Here is a 10,938-nt window from a genome sequence, read left to right as displayed (position 1 = left end):
GTATGCTCAATGTTCTTATAAGCAGAATGTATCACATATGGATTCTGAGATGTGATTTTGTACTGTATAATAAAATGTATACTAAAGCTGATATGAAAAGGGTGAGAAAGAGACAATTTAAATAAAGGAAAATAATCGATACAGGAAAGGGGGTCAAAGCAGAAAGAATCAAATGTATGGATATCGTAGAAAAGTGGACATATTCTGTGACATAAATTTCTAAAAGAAAAAGGCCCTGATGAGATAAAACATGGAATGATAGTGTATAATTATTATAGTAAAATAATTATGCATTATTTATATAGTACTACATTTTTGATCTTTTAAAATTGACATGTTTTTCTTTTCATTTACTGTCAGTTGTGGAATACAATCAAATGGGCCTTCTTTTTCAAGAAATACCTGAAGATCAAACAGGGCAGCACATGTATCAGGAGGAGTAGATGAGGCATCTTTTTAACATACTTCAGAAACATCTGTCAATTCATCCTGCAAGATTAGTTGTGTGAAGCTGCCAAAGAGCTTTATGTTGAACTGAGCAAGTTGCTTAAACAAACTGTGTTCCTATGTTGCTTCAGTAAAGAGGCATTTGTGCCTTGATGGTTATCTTATTAAAAAATATAGTCAAAATAAATAAATAAAAAATGGCATTCCCCTTTACCTCCACACTTTGCTTACGCTACATGCAGATATGCAAGTGTTTCTTTTGTGAAACACGTTCCCATGCAGGATTGATAACCACAAAGTTTCAGTTTAGGGTCAGATGTGCTATGAACTTTTGTAGAGTAAAGTCTTACCCCCAGATTTAATAATATCCATGTAGGAATAGTGTAGAGCCTAGACAGATGTTACCGTGTCTGTATATGTGGATCCCCCTTGGTAGTGCGCCATGCGTATTAATGAAGGCTCATTACTGAAGGATACCTGGGAAAAACGGTATTGAATCAGTGTAGGGAAAGTGTCACTAACTGTCTGTAGATGAGTAACACACCCACTGCACTGTCCAAGTGCCTCATAGCAATAAATTCAATCTTATAATTCTTTTTAAGGTTTGCGCGGCACAGCATGCAGTGATTGACATGTACCAGACATCTAAAAATAGAATATGGATGCATTTAATTTATGATTTAAAGGTCAACTTTAAGCATAGCTGAGTGGGTTTGCTAGCCGTGGTGCAGTGCTTAGCAGTGCTCAAACATAGCTAAGAGGTATAAGTAAAAGTATAGCAGCATTCTACATGTTCATATAGCCAAGTGGATAGAGTTATGGCCTCTTGTGCAGTAGGTGTGGGGTTCTAATACATAGAAGGGAAATAAAGCAATTATTTTTGCAAGATAAATTATGCCAATTATTTTTATATCATAATCTGCTGCACTCAGCTAAGCTCTGCTAAGCCTTGCTAAGCCATGATAAGCACTGCTAAAACAATCTCTGTTTAAGGACAACTTGGCTGCTCTTAGCTGGTTTGCGCATTGCTAAGCATTGCTAAAAATAAACAGTTTAAGCACTGCTCAGCTCAGCTACGCTAGTTTGCGCAGTGCCAAGCAAAGTGCCACATTTTTTAAACTGGTCCAATGGTGTGTAAGGGCAGGACAACAGGCATATATTAAGTGCAACAGGTGGGAATATAGCATAACCTGTTGGAGTTTGAACTGCGCAGGAACTATGGCAGGTGTTGAAGAGGGTGTACATTTCTGGGTGCAGCGGTCAGGCATTCTGGAGTCCAGGGTCATAGTTGGACTCCTAGTGAATGATCATGAACACCAGCTGCTGCAGGGCCAGTTCCAGGGATCAGAGTACAAGGCCAAGGCATGGGACCAGCTGGCACATGATCTCACCAGTGCTACAGGTATCCCCCGCACAGGTGAGCAGGTTCATCACCGCTATGATGATCTGAAGTGTCAGAAGGGAGGACTTCTGGACATCTGGGTCCAGGATGCTCAAGATGGGAATGCCACACAAGTTTGTAAATACTGTTAGCAGTGTTTTACCAATACCTAACCTCAATGTGTGATAGGTATGCATAATGATGTGCTGCAGAAGAGAAAGCTCTCAACCTACAGGCCCATGCAGGGCACCTGACCAGGTTGCATTGTGAGTGTGGTGAGTACAGATTAATTTGCAATCTATAGTCAAATACACAAGACAGAGTAATTCACTCATTGCCAGTAGGTACATACAGTGCAGATTTGTGTTTTGCAATGAATGTGGACATAGGCCTGTACTGCAAAAACTGACTACTGCCAAGTATAGTGCAATAAATATTAAAGCATTAAACCTAATAATGTGAATGAAATAAAGTTTCTACTGCAATAATTGTGGAATTACAGCTGTATTGCAACACCTGCCTTATATCATCTGCTGTGCAATAAAGACTCGAAAATATACCAGTGACTGCATGAAGGTACCCCTAATATATATGTTGTTCATGAAATCAAGTATGACATCTGCTATGAAATAAAAACACAAAGAATACCACTAACTGACTCAAGTTTTAGCTAAGAAGGAGTATTATGCTAAACTGTAGATTTAAAGCTATACTACAAGATATATGCTTTATGACATTTGTACTGCACTAACATCTGAAGCAATACCACAAACACCCAAGGTATATTGTGTATATCAGGATTGTCTTCTGTTAACCATTGCATTTCAGCTATATGCTCGGAGGTACGGTGCTGCAGGCAAGTATGAAACTGTAATAGCTGTAGACTGCAAATATACTATCTGCAACTGTATATGGGTCAGGTAGCCAACCCAATATGTTTTGTACATGTCACAGATATTTCCACCTACTAAGAGTTTATTGTGAATACCTGCATTCTATGTATTAATGTACAGTTTGCCTAGTATCTCTGTCATGCATGAATCTCACGCATGTGTATTCAACTGTCACTGCACTCTTGTATAAAACTGTATTACTATTACCAGGTCATATTTTGTTTCCAGGTGAGCTCTAGGCAAATATCAGTTAGTCAATAGTCAGCAGTGGCTCAGTAGCTCAGTTTGTTAAATGCCGTGTCTGATGTACATCTTGTCACATAAAGACCAGGGCTTGAATCCAATGACAAGTACTAATAAATATTACTGAATCAGTTATGTATTGTTAACAGATGTTCTCCCCACAGGAATTACAGGTAAATGGGTGCAGTAGCCTTTATTATGGGTTAATCATTTGTGTGTTCAGATGTAACAGACTGTTAACAACATTGCTCAGGAATGTGATAAGACTTCATAAAATAAAGGCAACAAGTGCAATACTAATAAAAGATAATAAAATAAATAAAATGTGTAATCTTGGTATGGCTATATGCCTGGTGTGTCTGTGAACATTTTAGGATGGTCTAACCCCATGTCTGTCAAGGATGGCATAATAGTTGTTTACTCTCTGTACTGTACATGATACATGTCTCTTAAGTTTCATGCTGTCACAGACTGTAATCACTGTTGCCTAATCCCTCTGCCACAGATCTATTATCAACATGATTATGTCAATAGCACAATCACACTATATCAGTCCACAGTACACCTTGGTAGTTATATAGGTCCACTCGACATGGAATAGTCCTCTGTAGTTGTGTACCTGTAGATTTTAAATCCACTCTACTGAACACTGAACTAAAAAAAGACGTAGGAACCAAGCCAATGACCACACTCGGACAAAATAAACTTAGCGCTTTCATCCACTTTAATAACGTGAACTTCATCAGAAACAATGAACAATCACCTACCCCTTCATTAAATACTTAATTACAGGAAATGATGTAATTTTTATAATGATGTATCCAAATGAATACCTACAATAAAATGAGAAATACTACATTGAAAAGTCTGAACAAAAATACAAGCATAAGTAAATAAGACATAAACACATGAAATTTCAATAAAACTAATATTAAAAATATATTTTAAAATAAGGAAATTTGTGATCCCTTCCTAAATTATCTGTACATGAGAAAACACTTTATATTAATAACTTCATTTAGACCCAGAAATACATCGGCTCCAAATAAAACCTGCCAAAAGGCTACTTTTTATTCCAGTTTGTTATTTGTGTCCCCTGCAAATATCCCTTTCTCTACACTATCTAGAACAAAAAATTCGAACTTCTTAAATTTTGTGCAGGAAAGTGCATGTCTAGACAATGAATTATTTTTATCTTTTTTCTTTATTGCCAAGACATGCTCATATATCCTACGTTTTAAAACTCTTGGTCTTACCAATATAATAATTTTTACATTTGAAACAAGTAGCTATATAAACTATACTTTCACTATTACAGTTGAAATACTTGTTGGCCCAAAAAGTCTGCCCCAAATGTTCCACTGTAATGAAGGATGAATTGCTGATGAACCTACATTGTTTGCAGTTCATACATGCAAAAGTTCCTCTTTTAGTGGAACATATCCTCATGTTGTCCTTTTCTGATGTCTTTGATGTTTCTAACATCTGCTTGATGTTTGTGACCTTCTTATATGCAAACTTTGGTGATAAACCCAAAGAGGAAGTCAAATCTTTGTTCCCAAGAATAATTCTCCAATTCCTCTCTATAACCTCTTTAATGAACCATATTTCGTTCACTATCGGCAAAGGAAAAGCAGTTTGAAATTCTTGAATATTAAGATTACCATTACTACTTGAACTTACTGGGGGTCCCACCACTATATCACTAGAAGTCAAAATTGGTTTAGCTACCCCATCTCTCAGGTTGGAAACCTCATTTTCTATTACCTCTAACCATCCTTTGTCATAACCCCTTTGGATAAACAACTGTCTAAGAAAAATCAGCTCATCCAAAAAAATGTCCTCAGAAGTAAGTCTGCTCAATCTGATCATTTTCCCCTTAATAACTCCCTTTTGCATGTGTGCCGGGTGCAAACTATCCTTGTGTAAATAATGACTTGCAAAACAAGATTTCCTGTAAATTCTACTACTAAATTGTCTAGTAATATAATCTATACTTAGAGTCAAGTCCAAAAAATTGATTTGCATACCAAATCCTCCTATTTTGAAGAATAAAAAAATCTGTGGTGTTATTGAGGTCAGTAACCAAATCTACAAATTCTGAATGATCCCCTGACCACAAAAAAAACAAATCATCTATGTATCTGAAATAAAGTTCAACCTTGTTGTAACTAGGATGTGACCTGAGAAGCTTGTGCTCCCAATTTGCCATAACTATGTTGGCAAAAGCCGGTGCAACTCTTGCCCCCATAGCTACACCTGACAGTTGTTTATACAGAACCTTATTAAAGCTGAAAAAGTCTTGGCAATAAAGAAAAAAGATAAAAATAATTCATTGTCTAGACATGCACTTTCCTGCACAAATTTTAAGAAGTTCGATTTTTTTGTTTTAGATAGTGTAGAGAAAGGGATATTTGCAGGGGACACGAATAACAAACTGGAACAAAAAGAAGCCTTTTGGCAGCTTTTATTTGGAGCCGATGTATTTCCGGGTCTAAATGAAGTTATTAATATAAAGTGTTTTCTCATGTACAGATAATTTAGGAAGGGATCACAAATTTCCTTATTTTAAAATATATTTTTAATATTAGTTTTATTGAAATTTCATGTGTTTACGTCTTATTTACTTATTTTTGTATTTTTGTTCAGACTTTTCAATGTAGTATTTCTCATTTTATTGTGGATACTCATTATAGAAATTACATCATTTCTTGTAATTAAGTATTTAATGAAGGGGTAGGTGATTGTTCATTGTTTCTGATGAAGTTCACATTATTAAAGTGGATGAAAGCGCTAAGTTTATTTTGTCCGAGTGTGGTCATTGGCTTGGTTCCTACGTCTTTTTTTTTTAGTTCTGTGTACCTGTAGATGTTACTGTTTGGCCCATACTGTCCCATGTGGATAGCTTGAGAGGTATGTGTGTGCTACAGCAGCTATAGGGCACTGTTATACATAAAGGAAGGACAGACCTGTAGAGTATTATTGTTATAAATTGGTTATGGTTAACTATTAACATATGTTGTTCTGTAAACATTATGTTGGGCCTTGTGATTTATTATTGTTATGTATTACAATGGTTGCATACTAACATATCTTGTTGAATTACCTATGTTGTTGGCCTTATGCCATAACTATTACTGGCATGCTGTTACTATGATGACTGTTATCTTACTTATTGTTATGTTCCATATACTATGCAATGTTATGTTACTGAGTTACTTGCAATGCTCTTGCATGCTGTTATAACTAACTAAATGTTTTGTTCATTACTAACCCATACACATTGAAATACCTCAACACCACAGCTCGACTGGGTAGGCCAGGTCCTGGCAATCTGCTAGCCTATCTCAGCCAGCCTTGGCACCGGGTCCCAGCATGTGTAGGACCCAAGCCGGTGGTGACCCCTCTGCTGGCCCTGCACCACCTATGGGTGGAACTGCCTCATGAGATGGGCATCCCCCAGGAGTGGGGCTAGAGGGGTGGTGTCACCCATGATCAGCTACCAGTGATGTTGCACAGGATAGTTCATCATGGGTATGAGCAACTCCTGCACTGGATTAAGGACAGACTCACCAACCAGGAGGGACCTGGTGTCCCTGGCACTCAGCCTCCAGCACAACCATATTTGGGGGAGTGAAGGAGCAGTGTTGATTGCCCATGGGTGGGGTGCTTAGTCACACTGCTGCCATCTGGGGGCATATGTTCCTCTGATTCCACAACACCCTCCATCCAAGGTGTCCCCCCTCATGTGTCACACATTGCTGCTGTATGTTGTCTTATATGTCTTGTCTGTCCATAAATGCAACCTCTCCTACCCAAACTACCTACCCATATGTACCTATATCCCTTCCTAAACATTCAACTCTCTTTAAAAACAAGGGCTCCTGTCCCACAACAAAATATATTGCCTCTAACATAGCTCTCCATTTCACACATGTCCACTGGGCACAAGTTATTATTACATTAATTAATGAACACATTTATGTTGCCCTCACCCATCTCTCTGGGGTGAGAGGCTCCAAATTCCAAATTCTCTAAAACCTGCACAGCTGTTGCTGGAGAAGAAATGGAATGCCATGGTCCTTTGCTACACCCTTTCTGCCTTTCAGTATGTTTTCCCCCTGCTTGCCCCATTTCACCACTTTCCTATCACCCCTTTTCTTTTCTTTTTTTATTTTTTAGCAAAGGTTAAGCAGAGCTAAGTGACCCACCACTCAAACCTGCTTAAAACTGCTTAAAAGTGCCTTAATCATCTTATGTGTTTCTCACAGTGTTAGGCACATCTGCAAAATAATCACCCCCTGCCACATCTTGGACCCGGGCCCCTGTTATTTACAGCACAGTGCATTAGCCCACTAGGCTACTCAGCTCTAAATTAAAACAGGTGTTTCCACCAAAATATCCTGATTGCCACTGACACACTGCAAGTACATATAATGGGAAAATTGACAGTGTACTTGGGACTATGATGCAGACACTACAGTAGTCCACATCCAAATAAATAATAATGGATGTACATGAGGCCTGGGATAGCAGGTATAGCTGTCAACTGTACAGATTGTTGCAGAATATTCACAGTTGTGCCCCCTAGTTTTGGGATGGTTTTCACAAAAACATATCTGTCTGCAAAAGTACTGGGAAGTCATTAAAAATTGAGGTTAGAAAATCATGACAGACATTTGAGTATCATATGTCATACCCATCAGAAAACACATGCTAATGCAAATCCTGTGTCACAGACTGAACATATATCTTGCAAATACACCTACTGTAGCACTGACTCAGTAGCTCAGTCTGTTAAATGCCTTGCATGCAGTACATTTGCCACCCATAGTCCTTGGTTCGAATCCAGTTTGTTGCACTTCAATTACATTCTTGTGAATACAGCAAATGATGACTGAGTCATGCAATTTTAACCAAAACAGGTTGCTGTTAATGAATTTACTGCTACCCATGTTAGCAAGTCAAAGACCTGTAGGCACACTGCACATATTCATATAGCCTACCTATATGTCACCTACTACTCTCTGATTGGCACTGTCACATAACATATGTACCATAAGCACATGCCTTGACTGGACTATTATGAGTAGCCTCACCCTGACTCTGCTGTAACTACAGAGCTGACACCACTACCTCAGTGACACATACAGCTTGCTGTCCTCCAAAGTGCTCACACTCCCCACTATGAGTCTGTTAAATAAATTTGTTAAAGTCAGACTGTAAAAATCATCTGGCATTTAAAAACAATGTCAGTCAATAACAAACAGTAATGCAGGAGACTCAAGTATCTAATTTACAACTACTCTAATGTACATTAGGGGGCAAAAAACCATACACAAACTTGTACAGAATTTTGTCTAGTTTTATTAGTGAAACATATTACATTTTATAGGTTTTACTATCAGCTTTTGCCCACCTCACTGACGTGGTCAGTGACAGGGTCTTTACATCATAGTAACTTATGAAAAAGTGCTGAGATGGTGTTTTTCAAAAATCTTTTTCCCATGAGAATATTACAGCCTTGCAAAGCACCTGGTCGGTCACAATGTCCTTCCGAGGATGTAGCCAATTCAAGGCTCTTAGATTAGTTTGAATACAATGGGTGCATGTCTTCTTTAATACTTCCCTTTGTCTCTTTCTTGTTCACCAGCTGGACATTATCTCTGATAGTGCGCACAAGGCCGTTCTTCTGGTGGAAGCAGGAAAAGATACACATGCACACAGATTCATTATTTTCTAACTTTGCAAAATAATCTTTCACTGACAGAAATGAGCCAGCCGAGCTGCCAAGGCCAAGTTTCTAATCACACTGCAGCTTATGCTTCAAGCAATAATATGCGAGTTTATTTCTACTATTATTCTAGTAAAACAGAATTAAATGCATTACATATCATACTATTTTTCAACCTTTGCTCTTCATATAGATTTGAGCACATTTATATATGCCTGACCACACAGCTTATATATGTCTGCATATATGTCTTTCTAACAGTTGATACATATTTTTCTGACAGAGTCCTAGGCAAAAATCAGCAGCTGCAGATTGCAACATATACAGCTGTATGTTAAGCTACCTGCTACAGACCTACCATACCTCAAAACCCTCCTAGAAGAAGGGATCCACATAATACCCATACATAAAGGAGTGGGGGCAAAGGTTAAGTGGCAGGGACATGTTTCACAGTCTGCCCCTACAAACATACAGAGCTGATAGACCAGAAGCTATTACAGCAGCATGCATATTCTGATGGGTATGACATCTGACACTCACATGTCTTTTCCCCCTTGCTGACATCCACCCACACTGTTTAACACTGAACTGCCATATAATCACAAAGTCATTTGACAATGGCCAAACACAGCATGCAAAACTGTGGACATACTTCATAAATCTCAACAGTGGACAGTATTTTTACCTACCCTCTGTGATGCTGTAGTCTCCACACCTCAGTAATGGTCATCTGAAAGAATAAGAAAGGAGCCAAGGCCTACATGAAAGCCTTAAATATTGCACTGTTGTGCCATGTCATTGGCTAATGAAAGTGCAATCCAGCTGTTCTGAATGCAATTATCAAGTCTGAGCCACAGATTGATGCATAGGCAATTACTTGTTAATGAGCATTACCTACAAAAGGCAAGCAGCTGCCTATGGAAAACATTTCTGTAACTTGCTTTACCAAGACAAACAGTGATTTAGGAAGTATTTTTCTTGAGAATTTGTTCACAAAAGCATTGCATCGCTCTACCAGGTATGTAATACAAGTCCCCATATAATGGAACATAGATGGGAGGATGCAGTTATGGGGAATAGAGATTACAACAGTAAGCCTGTAGTACATCCCTGGGAATGACATGGTGATACTCTGCTGTCCAACAGCTACAAGCATGCCTCTCAACTGTGCCTGCTGTGACTTAAATCACATCTCTGGCCCTCTTAATCCCTCCTACAATGGTCGTCTACTGTACGAATGCTACTGGATTATGTGTTAGACATATTGACAGCAAGTAAGGGTGGACACAGCTGTCATATCACATGATTACTGTCATTCAGCTCCTCTCAGTCTGTGAATGGTACACAGGAATAGTTCAGACATTGTAAAAGTGTCCTTGACTGTCCCTGATGTACTCTGGCTAGGTCACTGTTTTGTCAACATTCATATCTCATCACTTAAGAGCTATGGCTAGCATATCTGGCAACCCCCTGCAGCAGGAGTTCAGGTCATAGCCATTATTAGTGGGAGGACACAGGCCCAACCTCAGCAACAGAGTGTACATATTGGTCATACAAAGTAAGAGTATGAATACAGTAACAGACATTACTGTAGCATAACTGTTTTCTGAGGGTTCTGGCGTGTGACAGCCAGATTCCCTGCATTCTGAGAACAACCATCAATTATTGGCCAGTCATTTGCCAGACATCCACATATTTGTAGCAAAAAGACCACATATATCAAGCACATGTACACATTCTGCAAACATCTGTGTACTGGAGAAGTAGGACGCCTACAGGGAAGATAACGTTCAGCAGGTTTGCATTGCTGTCTGTCATTGTGGCACACTGATGTTACTAGAATGTCCTCATATACTTGTACTAACACACACCTAATTTTCTGACAGTGGCTGTATGACATAGTACTGGGACGTTGCCCATAGGTGACACACCACAGTAGATGGCATTGATGGGTGTGGAGGCATACAGCACACTCTGTCACAGCACACAGGGACATAACCAGTATTGCTACTATATTGCTGATAGGCACATACATATTGCATTGATAGACTGCAGGGTATGACGTGGGAGGTAGCAGTGGATAGTGCAGGCCAATTTGGATGTGCAGGGTCTGCACATAGTGAATAGCAATGCACCTGGTCCTGTGATGTGTTCCTCTCTTGTTGTCTTATAGAAAGGATGTACTGACAGAGGCACCTGCCATTTTCAGATGCTGAAAATAATGTTATCCTGGATAGCTT

Source organism: Protopterus annectens, chromosome 11.part0 (genome assembly GCF_019279795.1).
Source record: "Protopterus annectens isolate FY-2018-M chromosome 11.part0, PAN1.0, whole genome shotgun sequence".
Lineage (NCBI taxonomy): Eukaryota > Metazoa > Chordata > Ceratodontiformes > Protopteridae > Protopterus > Protopterus annectens.
The sequence above is the reverse complement of the archived record's forward strand: the minus strand, read 5'-3'. Positions refer to the sequence as shown.